This window comes from Acomys russatus, chromosome 15 (assembly GCF_903995435.1).
Source record: "Acomys russatus chromosome 15, mAcoRus1.1, whole genome shotgun sequence".
In the NCBI taxonomy this organism is placed as follows: domain Eukaryota; kingdom Metazoa; phylum Chordata; class Mammalia; order Rodentia; family Muridae; genus Acomys; species Acomys russatus.
In genome coordinates, this window is record NC_067151.1 from 7575865 (window position 1) to 7589019 (window position 13155).

A 13155-nucleotide genomic window follows, 5' to 3' on the forward strand; every position below is an offset into this window, starting at 1 on the left:
ACCCCTCCACCCTTTCTCTCTGAAAACCCACATAGAAGCTCAAAGTTTTTTCTGAGTGAGCTAAGCTAGCTGCAGAACTGCACTTTAAATACATCCTATGGGCATCAGATATAGGCACAGGGGCAAGGCACAACAAAGTGACTATACTTGGATTGCCTTGACCTTGTTGTATGGGCACACGGCAGACAATCACATGACTTGGTGGTGAACAGAAGATGACACAAGGTCACAGAGTAGCTGTTGTCATCTCTGAGAGAGCGCTGATGTGCAGTTCTTTAATCCACTAGCGAGGCTGACCTGGAAACCTGGTCCTGCTTGTGGTAATCAAATGCGCCTGGGGATAGAATCAGTTGGTGTGTTGCTTGCCTAGCATGTATGATGCTTTGGGTTCCACCCCCTGAACTGCACAAGCCTGACGTGGTGGTGTGCACTTGTAATCCAAGCACTTGGGAGGCAGAGGCAGGGGAATTAGGAGTTCAGAGTCATCTTCAGCTACATAGTGAGTTCAAGACCAGTCTGGCCATCTGTCCTTGGTGTTTGTTTCCACAGGGAGGAGAGAGAGATGGAGGAGAAGGAGGCGGAGGAGGAGGAGGGAGGGAAGGAGGGAGAGAGAGAGAGAGAGAGAGAGAGAGAGAGAGAGAGAGAGAGAGAGAGTTTGTGCAAGTTCTGTGTGACAAAGTCCTTTCATTGCTTCCATTGCTTTTGCACTGTCTGTCCCGAGCAAACTGACAAAGCTGGGGCCAAGCAAGGCCATTTTATCTAACAGTCAAATTCTCCGCAAAGAACATGTGTTACTCACACAGAAAGCATGGAGGGATAGGCCAACTGGAGAGCCACAGACGGAGGGACCTTAAGAACTGCCCCAGCCTAACCTAAGGGCCTGTTGTTCCCATCTCTCTGCTGCATCTTTCCTTGGCACTAGGTGATGCTCTACTGATGTTTGTAGACACGCTTCTCCTCGGCAGGTGGCAGGGACCTAAGCTCTCACGCTCTCTTTCAGTCACCCTCTGTCGTCAGCACATTGGATGTCACCTCAGCCTCCTCTGAATGGAGCAGGTGTGACACTCTGACTCCACTGAGACGGCGGGCCTGGCAAGGAATGATCGGTGCACGCTAGGAAAGGCTACTCCAAAGTTAAACTTTTATAATTGTCCTAATTCAAATATTTACTTCAAGTCTGTTGTGCAGTTCAAGGGGAGTGACATTGTCAGCTGTGTATTTCCTGGAACTGCCTGCCTGCCACAAGGCCACAGATAAGGTTTGTTTATAGAAAAACAAAATATGAAAAGAGAATAACACTGCTCTGGTTGAGGTTTTATACTCCCACACACACACACTGGAGTGGGAGAGAGGACAGTGTCCGGCAACTTTTCCCTCTAGTAACAAAAGGCAGAAAGACTTTCAGTCCACCTGGTGATGGAGGAGTCACTGCTCTGAGACACGTTATCAGTCGCTTTTCCTGTTGCTGTGACCTAACACTTGACGAAAAGTTTCATTAGCCAAAAAGGGTTTATCTTGGGTGACAGTTTGAGAGGATGCAAACTGTAATGGCAGGGGCCCACGGTGATGGTCATGGCAGAGGGCACATGGTGACGGGGAGGGGAGATGGCAAATGCTGACCGTCATGGCAGGGAACATGTGGTGACTGTCAACATGGCGGAGGGCACATGGTGGCAGGGAGGGGAGATGGCACATGCTGACCATCCGGGCAGGGAGCATGTGGTCACGGGGAGGGAGTGGCACTGTTGCACCGTATCTACAGCTCAGAAGCAAAAGTGATGGATGCTGGTCCTCAGCTCACTCTCAGCTCTCTATTAAACCTTGGGACCCTGCCCATGGAATGGCGTCACTCACATTTAGGGTGGAACTTCCCGCTTCAGTTCAGTGCAGAAACTCCCAGACTGACTCAGAAACTGTCTCCTCAGCGTTCTAGATGCTGACAAGCTAATGATGTCAATTGTCACAGACAGTTTAGGATGAAGCAGATTTTCATTTTACCTGTAAGTCTTAAGGAACCAGCTAGTTGTAGTGGCTGAGGCAGGAGGATTGCTGTGAATCCTGGGCCATAGAGTCTCAAAGAAGGAAGCAGACAAGTGGATAAACAAATTTTAAAGATGTGAAAGTTCAGTTTTTCCATCTGAGTCCTTAGCATCGTCACCTTGCCTTACGAGGGTGGGTAAACTCAGTAGGTTTGGCACAGTGCGGACGTTCAAGGCCGACAAGTGGTTTGGGCTGTAACGTCATGACGCTGAGCTAAAAAACTTCCTGGATGTATGTGACAAAACCACATGCAGCTCATTGCTGCCGCCCATGTTCTGTGTTCCTGTTTTTGTTATTGACCTATTACTAGTTACGATGAGGCCACATGCTCATAGAGTTCAGTTTTATTTCCTGTTTTGTTTCGTTAGTGGTGTTGGATGCCGAAGCCCGAGTCAGAGCCTGAACATGCTAAGTGTGCACTCTGTTGAAGTACACCCCTATGCCTGACCTTTTTGCTTAAAGAAAAGTGGGGAGGGTTGGTGAGATGGCTCTAGTAGTAACATGCTTGCCATGTGAGCCTGAGTGTGTACCTGAGGTCCATTTCCAATGTGGCTTTACACACCTGCGGTACCAGCACTGGGGAGGCACAGGCAGGAGGATGCCGGGGCTGGCTGGCCATCCAGTGTAAATGAACCAGTCAGCTCCAAGTTCAGTGAGAGAGTCTATCTCCCAAACTGGAGAGTAATTGAGGAAGACACCTATGTCAACCCTGGGCATCCATACACATGTGCACACAAGCAAACGCTTATGTGCACAAAGGGTGGGGTGGGAGGGAAGAGGCCTTAGCATGTAGCTCAATCAAGGGAGTGATTGCCTAGCTTGCAGGAAGCCCCTGGCTGTCTCATCATCACCGCATAAAACTAGCCTGGTGGTGTGCACCTGTGATCTTAGCACCCAGGAAGTGGGGGCAGGATGATCACAAGTCCAAGGTCATCCCTCAAGAATATAGGGAGCCACACCACAGGCCAGCCTGGCGTAGAGATGAGATAATGTCTCAGAGCAGTGGGGGCGTGGCAGAGGGAGGGAGGAAGGAAAGGGGGAAGACTGAAGTCCTAATTTTATTATAGATCCTGGAGGACAATGGAAGGGAGTCGGAAAGAGTTAGCTGCGAGGACCACAGCACAGTCTTGCCCTAAAGAAAGGGTTTCTTCTCGCTTGAATATCGCTGGCTGAAGAACTGAAGGAAATAAATACTTGGCTAAAATCGGACTCTTACAAAATGTTCTTCCTAGCTCTCTCTCCCTGCCACAAGCACAGCCCTTCTCTGAACACCCTATTCATTTCTGTCTCTTGCCAATTGGATGGTGCACTGCGTCACATGGAGATAGTCACTCAGGACATTTAGAAATGGTCTAGGCCTGTGCTTTGTCTCCATGCCCTCTTGGCCAAGTGCTTCCTGCCCCTGCTCCCCATAGCCCAGGCATGTACATGCACACAGGGCGATGCAGATATTGTGAAGTAGTGAACTCATCTTTCATTATGTGGCTATCAAAAGATAGGCAAAAGAGGCCGGAGGCCAAAATCCTGACCCCTGCTCCCTTCAGCCTCCAGGAAGAGATGTTTATGTATCTATTTCCTGGAAGACTAGAGAAAGAATTTTTTGGGGGGAGAATTCACTTTGGAGAGATATGGGTTTTATTATTTTGTTTCCTAATAATGCATTTTTATAAATATTGAGAAAGAAACATGTTCTACACCACAGAGGCAAGGCTGTACACATGTTAACACAAGTTTCAATCCCCAGAAGAAATCCATTTCAGGCCGCATATAATTTTCTCACTTCCTTGATACAGTCTTAGAAAAAAGCAAAATGGCAGATGTTTTAATTGTGGTAAGTAAAGTCACTTGAAAGGGGATTATAGGCAAAGCATTCCTAGACACATTTTTTTTCCTAGAAATAATTCAAAAAGAAGGACCCAGTCTTCTGGAGTATACAGAAGATGTGGGAAAGGGCAGAATTGGACTAATGAATGCAGATCAACCAGGGACAGGCTTTGCCCTCAGGAAATGCCCTAAGAGACATTCAATTCAATAATTCCTTGTCAGTGTTGGAAAACCTCATTCACAGAGCAATTAAAAGATTTAATGCACAGTCATAGGGAAGGGGAGTAACGGGAAAATGGGAGGGAGGGAGGAATGGGAGGATACAAGGGATGAGATAACCACTGAGATGTAATAAGAATAAATTAATAAAATAAAATATAAGATTTAATGCCTGTTGCTAAAAACAATAATGCTCTGGATATAATCAAGGACAGAACAGCTTGAGTAGAGAAAACCAAAAATTCAGGAGAGACCAGAAAACAAGTATCTTGGCAAAGTGCTTTAAATGATCAGAAACCTAAGATGAAATAAAATTAAATGGCACTAAAATTGAAAGTATGGTAGACACAGAAGCAGATGTAACAATAATTTCACCAAAAAGTTGGCATTTAGATTAGTCTCTTCAGGAGGTAAATACTCAGCTTCTAGGTATTAGAACTTTATCTCACATAAAACAAAGCACAAGATGGGGTGAATGTGTAGGTTCAGAAGGATAAGTAGGAAAATTAATATGTGGCTAATATAGCTACGATCTTATGGAAGCATGATTTGTTGCCGCAATGGTAAACACAGACTAACATTCCTCAAACCTCAGACACAAACTATAAAATAAAGTATGCTTCTGAGAAAATATTAAAAGGTTTTATCAAGAATAGTCACAGCCAGAAAAAATATCTTGTGTCTTGTATGAATGTATTGATTGTCAGTTACAAACCCTATAGCTTGTAGGAAAGGGTGGACTAGAAGGTGGGACATCCAGCAGGCAGAAAGGATTCTGAGAGAGAGCCAGGTGCACTGAGATTCACCCAGGAAGATGTAAATAGAACAGACATGTGGAACCTAAACACAGGTAACCAGCCATGTGGCAGAATGTAGATTAGGATAATGGACTATTTTAAGTTTTTGATCTAGGCAGAGAAGAGCCTATCTATATGGCCTAGGTATTTGTAAATGTATTTTGAGTCTCATGAGTCTTCCTGGAGTTTGGGACTGGGAGGAAAAACCACCACAACAGTCACAGACTGATTATTCCAGTTGTACATAACCAGGACACAACAGCTGCATAGAGACACTGGATAGAAAAGAACTGCTGAGTTAAATCAGCCTGTATATTTTAAAGATGTGTTGACCTCAGAATGGAAACCGGGTTATATGTTACATTGAGGGAGAAGTTTTGTCTTTGTTTGGAGTTTGGAGAAGAAAAGCTGCAGATACCATCAAAATTGATAAAGATTAGAGTCAAACAGGAGAGATCTCCTTAATAAGGAGAGTCAATAATTCATCAGACAGTTTGGTCATTTAATTCAAACTAACATAAAACTAAAGCTTTCTTGAAATAAAAAGTATATTTTTGTTGTTTCATATTAAAAACACAGGAGATTTAAAACGTTTTAGTAAATTCAAAGGGTAATACAGTTCAAGCTCGTTTACTTAATCTCTAAGAGTTGAAGTAATTTGGAGCTAAGATAAAATATTTAGGCAAAGTGGTGGTAGCCCATACCTTTAGTCACATCAGAGACACGCCAATCTGTATAAGTTAGTTGTTTTCTAAGTTCTAGAGTTACAATGACATAGTTTTGGTCATTCATACCTTTAATCCCAATACATGGAAGGCTGAGAGAGGCACACAAGAATTATAGTGATTTAAATTTAAAAGCCACTTGCAAAAGGCAGGGTGAAATTCAAAGTGATTGTCCTTTGTGATCTAAACATAAATACACTTAAAGGTATATTTAGCTTCAGAATTTCAACAGAATTTTAAAAATTTCAATTAAACCCTTTTGCCCTAGGAAAGATATAAACTGACAAAAAGTGAAACCTCCAGAGTTAGGGCTGGGGAAAGGTTTTGTTTTTATCTTTCCAGGAGAACAAAAGCATTCAACTAAAGAATCCAGAGACCACTGGGCAAATGAAACATCCAAGGATAAAGGATGGATTATCAAGAGAAAGTGTCCCAAGAAAAAGAGTAAATTGGCCAAATGTAACTTTTTAGGTTTCTAAGACGATGATGGGCTCCCACAATAATGAGTTCACCTGCATGTGGTAAAGCTACCACTGGGCAAAACTGGTCCATGCCTCTTCTGCCAGGATCTGCACAAACAGTGAACACGTTAGTGTTGACCACTATTTTCTACCTAGCCAGGATTGCCACTAAGCGGGCAAACACTATACAAAGATCAGCTCTGGACTATACATTGCTCAGGACATTAAAATTGCTGAGTTCATATGACACTGACAGAAACAGTTTACAGAATTTTGAACTCAAAGTAGTTAATCCCAAGACTGCCAAATACAAGCAAGATGGAAACTGTGGAAAACATGGCAGAAATAGCTGAATTAAAAGTCTTTCCTTAAAAAAAGGGTGGAGGATATAGAAATAATATAGAAATATAGAAATAATATAGGAATAATATAGGAATAATAGGGAATAATAATAGTAATAATATAATAATATAGGAATAATAGGGGAAAAGGTAGATTATTAAATCAATTCTTAAAGATCTTTGTATATTGACACAAAAGTAAGGTTATATTTGATGACATTGGTATAGATCTTTGTATATTGATACAAAATTAAGGTTATATTTTGGTTACAACACACTCTGTATCAAGATTTTATATCTATATAATTCTTAAAAATGCATTCTGAAGTTCCATTTGTTTTGAAAGCTACTGTCACAAACTGTTTAGGATAATTAAGAAATGCAAGTTAATAGTCAATCAAACGTGTGCTTTTATTAGGTTCTAGTTTAGTTAATCACAGGTTTTTTTCCTAAATTAATCATATAGTAAATAGCTACAGACAAGCAACATTTACCTATTCAAATATACTGAGATAGATGTCTTCATCTCATTTGAAGACTGAGAGGTCTTCAAAAACTTCAGAAATATATAGAATATGGGATTTAGAGACATTTTACTAATTTAAGACTTTTGGACAATGAGACATGTCAGCTGCTGGCATCATGCCCATCCTATTTCAAAAAAGGACAATGAGCATCAAAGAATGTTCTTATGGAGTTTGCTCCAAATGTGACAAGTTGTCACCGGGCAAGAAATTGCCCTTGCTTCACCTGCTGAGAGTCTGCTCTCAAAGCTGTGACAAAGCAGGACACAAAGAAAGTCCACTGCCAAACTCTCCCAGGACCAGATGGAGAAGTCCTTCATAATTCCTGCTTCACAGAAAAATCTATCAGACATTCTGGGCCAATAGGTCAAAGAGATGGATGCTCCAATGTTGCAGAAGAATCTTGGGTGACTGTCCAGGTGGCCAGCAGTCTCTGTCATTTCTGTAGTTTTGGAAGCTGCTTGCTCTGCACTTCCTGTTAATTCAGATATTTATCCTTTTCATATCTCCGATGCGGTTGAAGACTAGATAGTTATAGTTTCACAGCTAGGCTTAAGTTGTTTAAGATTTAAGAAATTGTTTTAAGGTCTGAAAGGATGGTTTTAGGTTGATAATGAAAGTTACAATAGAGAGTGGTTTAGGTACAGAACTTTGGACTCACCAAGATGGGATAAACAGTAGAGCACTTCTCCAAGGATGGTAAAGACATAGGGCTGAACATTGTGAATCCAATTCTTACCAGATAGTATATAGTTTATTGATTTTAGAGAGTCTTTTATTTAGACAAGTGGGGAAAATGTTTCAGGACATTTGATCACACTGTGAACCCCAAGACTGTGTACTGGAAAAACCTGTTTCTAGCTATGGTGTGGCTCAGCCCAAGCACACACCTTTAATGAAAGAACTTTATGCTTATTGTAAACAGGTGGTTGTGGTATGGCTCATCCCTGGCACACATCTTTAAGCCAAGAGCTTTCTGTGCACAGGATTAAATATAGTTAACCCTAGGTCAAGAGGTGGAGCAAGCAACCAGTTGGCAGGAAGTTAGCATGGGAAAAGCCATAAAGAGTGAGAGGAAACCCAGAGGATGGACAGAGAGATGCAGAAGAAGTAAAAAGGAGGACATGTAGTTTGAAGGGTTTTTAAGACAGTATGGAAAAGGTGAAGGGGCCTTTTCCTTCTTGCATGTTGGTTGAGTTGGATAAGATGAGCTGTGTGCTTTTTCCTCCTCTCTGAGCTAGTAGACTTTCACCCCAGCATCTGGCTCCAGAGCTTCGTGCACCAGGACATGCAGGCCCAGAACTGGGAGCGGGCGATCCTTACTTCTGCTGGTCACAAGATTAGATTTTCAGGGTTTGGAAATGTCTTGACCCCACTCTTGCTCCAGGCCAGTTCCCTCAGTCCCATGGCTCACTTGCTGCACAAATGCTAGAATCAGTGTACCACCATGTTAGTTTGTGCTGTGCTAGGAGTTGGCCCAGGGCTTATGCAGCTACGCAATTACTCAACAAACTAGCTACAACCCCAGCCTGTTAGTACCATCCGTTTATTTTGTTTTTGTTTGTTTGAGACAAGGCCTTGCTCTTTAGCCCAGGCTGTCTCAGACTCCCTCGCTAGTCAGACTTGCCGCAAGCTTGCGATGAGCCTAGTGCCTTAGCATTTTAAGCACTGGGACCAGTCTCATTCCAACAGATCTTTTTTTTTTTTTTTCCTATTCAAGGGCCAGAGAACAGAAGAGATGAAGGGTGAGGATGGTTCACCAGCTAACAAGCTTTAGGTTAACAAGAACAAAGATCATTTCACTTGCCTGAATGTGTGGTTTTTTGTTTTTGTTTTGTTTTTTGTTTTTTTTAAAGATTTATTTATTATGTATACAGTGCTCTGCCTGCATGTACACCTGAAGGCCAGAAGAGGGCATCAGATCACATTAGCGGTGGTTGTGAGTCACCATGTGGTTGCTGGGAATTGAACTCAGGACCCTTTGGAAAAGCAGTCAGTGCTCTTAACCTCTGAGCCGTCTCTCCAGCCCGCCTGAATGTATGTTTAAACCTCAAGCCATTTCCTGTTTACAGTCCTGAGCAACTCCAGGCAACTGTTCCTTCTGCTACAAGCCTTTTTGGGCTGGCTGTACAGAAGCCAAACTTCTTTACTATAATAGTGTAGGTGCAATGCAATCCCTAGCTCATCCCATGTACCTCAAGCCCTACAGAAGAGAGGCGCCCATCCCTGGAGCAGGCAGTCTGGTACTTTCCCCACAGAGGCTCTCCTTGTCTTGTCCTCACTGTTTCAGCCCTGTCCACCTTTACTTTTCCTCTTCTGCCCAATTTCTTATCCTTACTCTCCCTCCTGAGTTTAGATCAGAGAGACGGAGGGGGAAGCAAGAAGAAGCTGGCCAGCCCTCTTCACATATGCTCCATTTTGTTTAATGTCTGGGGCATTTGACAAAGAGTAACCCAGCCTATTGGCACCCACTGGCCTCTGGGGCCACCACCAACAGTGCGTCCTGCCACAGAAGCATGCGCATACCAGAGACCCATTGGTACTTGACATCAATGGCGCTTGCCTCATTACTCACCCTTGTAACGGCATCCAGTTCCCCAAATGTGCACGCGCCATGCTCCCATGATCTCAGGCACGCCTTACTTTACCTTCTGACTTTTGGCTATTGCAAACTCTGGGCTGTGCAAGGGTGGGAGGTGTGAGGGGGTAGGAGGCTGGGTAGGGACAACACACAGTCATGGACATAGGGATGGCACGTGGACACTGCCAGGTTCTCCTCTGGCTCATTTACCAGCCAGTTCTTCTTGTACCACATGGAGTCCTTTCCATCAGAGGCCCTCACTGCAAGGAAGGCACCCATGACAAAATGAGAGTTGTTGGATCTGTCTTTTCTGCCAGAACGAGACTTGTAAGGGATAGCATCGCTCTTCCTACTTAGACACCGACCACAGTCTCTAGCTAGCCAGGAACGGGCAGGAGTTATCCTAAAACAATGCTGACTTATTATATTTTTCTTATTGTGTTATTTACTTATTTAACAAAGGGCCTCATATATCCTAGGCCAGTCTCTAACTCACCCAGGAGAACTTTGAACTCCTGATCCCCTTACTTTGACCTATGGAATGCTGGGAAATACAAGCATGCCCCACTACATCAGGCTTGCACATTGAACACAGGATTTCCTGCCTGCTGTGACATTCTCCCAGTGAGCTAGTCTCAGCCTTGAGTTTTCTGTTCATCTTCCCCGTCACAAGTAAATGATTTCTTGATTTGGAAAGTTCCCATCTCAGCCTCTCTGTGGACTGCCTTTCTTTAAAGAAACTCATTGATTTTTGTGTTCAACAGTTATATGCAAAATTGTGTTGACACATGAGGAATAAATGCAAAATTTCAAATTTGCATCACTTCTTACCCATATGCTCTTACTGGTCAGGAGCCAACTGAACTGCAAAGTGACAAAATTCAAACAGGAAAAAAGAAAGAAAATCAAGTTTCACTTGTAACTAGTAAATATGAATTGTGTTTAAATAGACATTACAAAAAGTCCACCTCTCTTAAATACTACTTTGGCAATGAAAAAACGTTATGATCTTTAAATAAATTTATAAATTTGTGTCTGTGTGTGTGAACGGGATGAACTGCAAGCCATGTGTGGATCAGAGGACCACTGGGTTCTTTCCACTATGAGTCCCAGGATCTAGCCCAGGGCAGTGGGCACCTGACCTGCTGAGCCATCCTGCTAGTCCAGTTTTATGCTTTTTTAAACTTCTTTATTTTTTTAATTTTTTGCCCCGGTATTTCAAGACAGGGTTTCTTTGTGTAGCCTTGGCTCTCCTGGACTCACTTTGTAGGCCAGGCTGGCTTTGAACTCAAGTGATCCACCTGCCGCTGCCTCACGAGTGCTGGGATTAAAGGCGTGTCCCACCACACCAGGCTGTTTTTTGATTAAAAAAAAAAAAAAAGATTTACTTACTGTGTACACAGTGTATTTGGCCTGCATGTGTGTCTGCATGCCAGAAGAGGGCACCAGATCTCATTATAGATGGTTGGGAGCCACTATTTGATTCCTGGGAATTGAACTCAGGACCTTTGGAAGAGTAGCCAGTGCTCTTACCCTCTAAGCCACCTCTCTAAGCCCTGTTTTTTGTTTGGTTGTTTGGTTGTGTGTGTGTGTGTGCACGCACGCATGTGTGTGTGTGTGGTGTTTGCTTATTTTTGGTTCATATTTTGCTTGAAATCAACCTATTTTTATAGGTTGTGAGCCCATAAAATATTTGTATATTAGCCAAAAGAATATGCTCACTAGATAAACTTGAGGATCTGAATTAAAATCCTCAGAGAAACCAACTAAAAAACCAGGTGTAAGAAAAAAGAAAAAAAAAAAAACATGTGTGAACACATCTGTCAGGAATAAAAGCACTGCTGGAGACAGGGTCAGGGCTTCCGATAGGGTCGGGGCTGTGGATAGAGTTAGGACTGGGGACTGGGACAGGGCCGGGGCTGTGTATAGGGTTGGGGCTGTGTATAGGGTTGGGGCTGTAGACAGGGTTGGGCTTATGGACAGGGGTGGGTGGAGAACAGGAGCTCTGGGCAATGCTAGCTGCCATCATTAGGTTCAGTCAGATTGAGACCTGACTCAAGGGAACAAGGGAGCGGATGACAAGAACTCCCGATGACATCCTCTGCCTCCTGTGCATGGACACTTAAGCACATATCACACTCCCACAAAAAACACAAATATAGTAGGTTGGTTTTGTTTTGTTTCTTGTTTTTTGTTTTTAATGTACACAATGTTTTGCCTGCATGTACATGTGCACGCCAGAAGAGGGCACCAGATCTCATTATAGATGGTTCTAAGCCGCCAGGTGGTTTCTGGGAGTTTCAGGACCTTTGGAAGAGCAGGCAGTGCCTTTAACCTCTGAGCCATTAGTTTTTAAGAGCTGCCTTTATGTTACTTGTGAAATCAGCACTCATAGAGTAAAATGGAAGCTGTGCAAGTCAAAGGAAAGAGATGACTTCACAATGCCCTGTAAAGTGGAGAGAAAATATTAGATTGGTTTTAAAACATAAGAAGTGAAATACTGCCTGGTTACTTTTTTCCTGGCGTGGGTCTTTATTTTCACAAAATGACAATTCTTCCCACACAGAAGTATTCACAAAACCACTACTGGTTTTGCTTCATTTTGTTTTGTTTTGCTTTAGTTTTTGAGATGGGTCTCACTTTGCGGTGCAGGCAGACCTTGAACTCGGCACCCTCCCTCAGCTTGCAGGGTTGGTACTGAAAATGTTTGCTGCCCTGCTGGACAAGATAGTCAGTATTAACCACACATTTTGACTGACAAAGCCATTATCCATTGAAGTGTGTATGTGTGTGTGTGTGTGTGTGTGTGTGTGTGTGTGTGTGTGTGTCCTATTCTGTTTTTATGTTGTGATAAACACCTTGGGTTTGCTTGTTCACAGGTTATATAGTCCTTTCAAGGGATGCCAGAGCAGGAGCTCAGTGCTGAAACTTGGAGGCAGTAACAGAAGCAGAGACTATGGGATCTTTACTGGCTTGCTCTCTATCTACTTTTCTTATTACAGGCCAGGCCCACCAGCCTAGGCATGGCACCGCCCATGCTGGACTGGACCCTCTCACTAGCAATCAACTAGCAATCAAGAAAATACCTAGAAGACACACCCACTGGCCTGTCTGATGGAATTAAGTGTACCTTTTCCCACCAGGGTGTAGTGGCCACCACACCTTTAATCCCAGCACTCTGAGACAATGGCAGGTGGATCTCTGAGCTCAAGACCAGCCTGGAATACAGAATGAGTTCCAGGACAGCCAGAGCTACACAGAAAAGCCCAGTCTGGAAAAACTAAAGAGTTCATCTTCCAATATGTGTCACCGTTTGTGTCAACTTGACGAAAGCTAACTTGCGGTGTGTGTCAGCAGGTGTGTACATGCCATGGCATGTGTGTGGAAGTCTGTGGAAAACTAGTGAGAATCGGTTCTCTCCCTCTGCCATGTAGGCGGGGTCTAATGCATATCAGTGCATTCCTTGAACAAGTACCTTTCTCCGCTGAGCAACTTTGCCAGCGCTGTGGAGACATTTTGCTGAAGTAAAAAAAAATGATAAAAAATAGTGTAAGGAAAAAAAAAATAGTGTAAGGAAAACAATACAGGAAACAAATGTGAGCAAGTAATTTTGGAAGACGCATGAGTAAGAACAAACTGCACA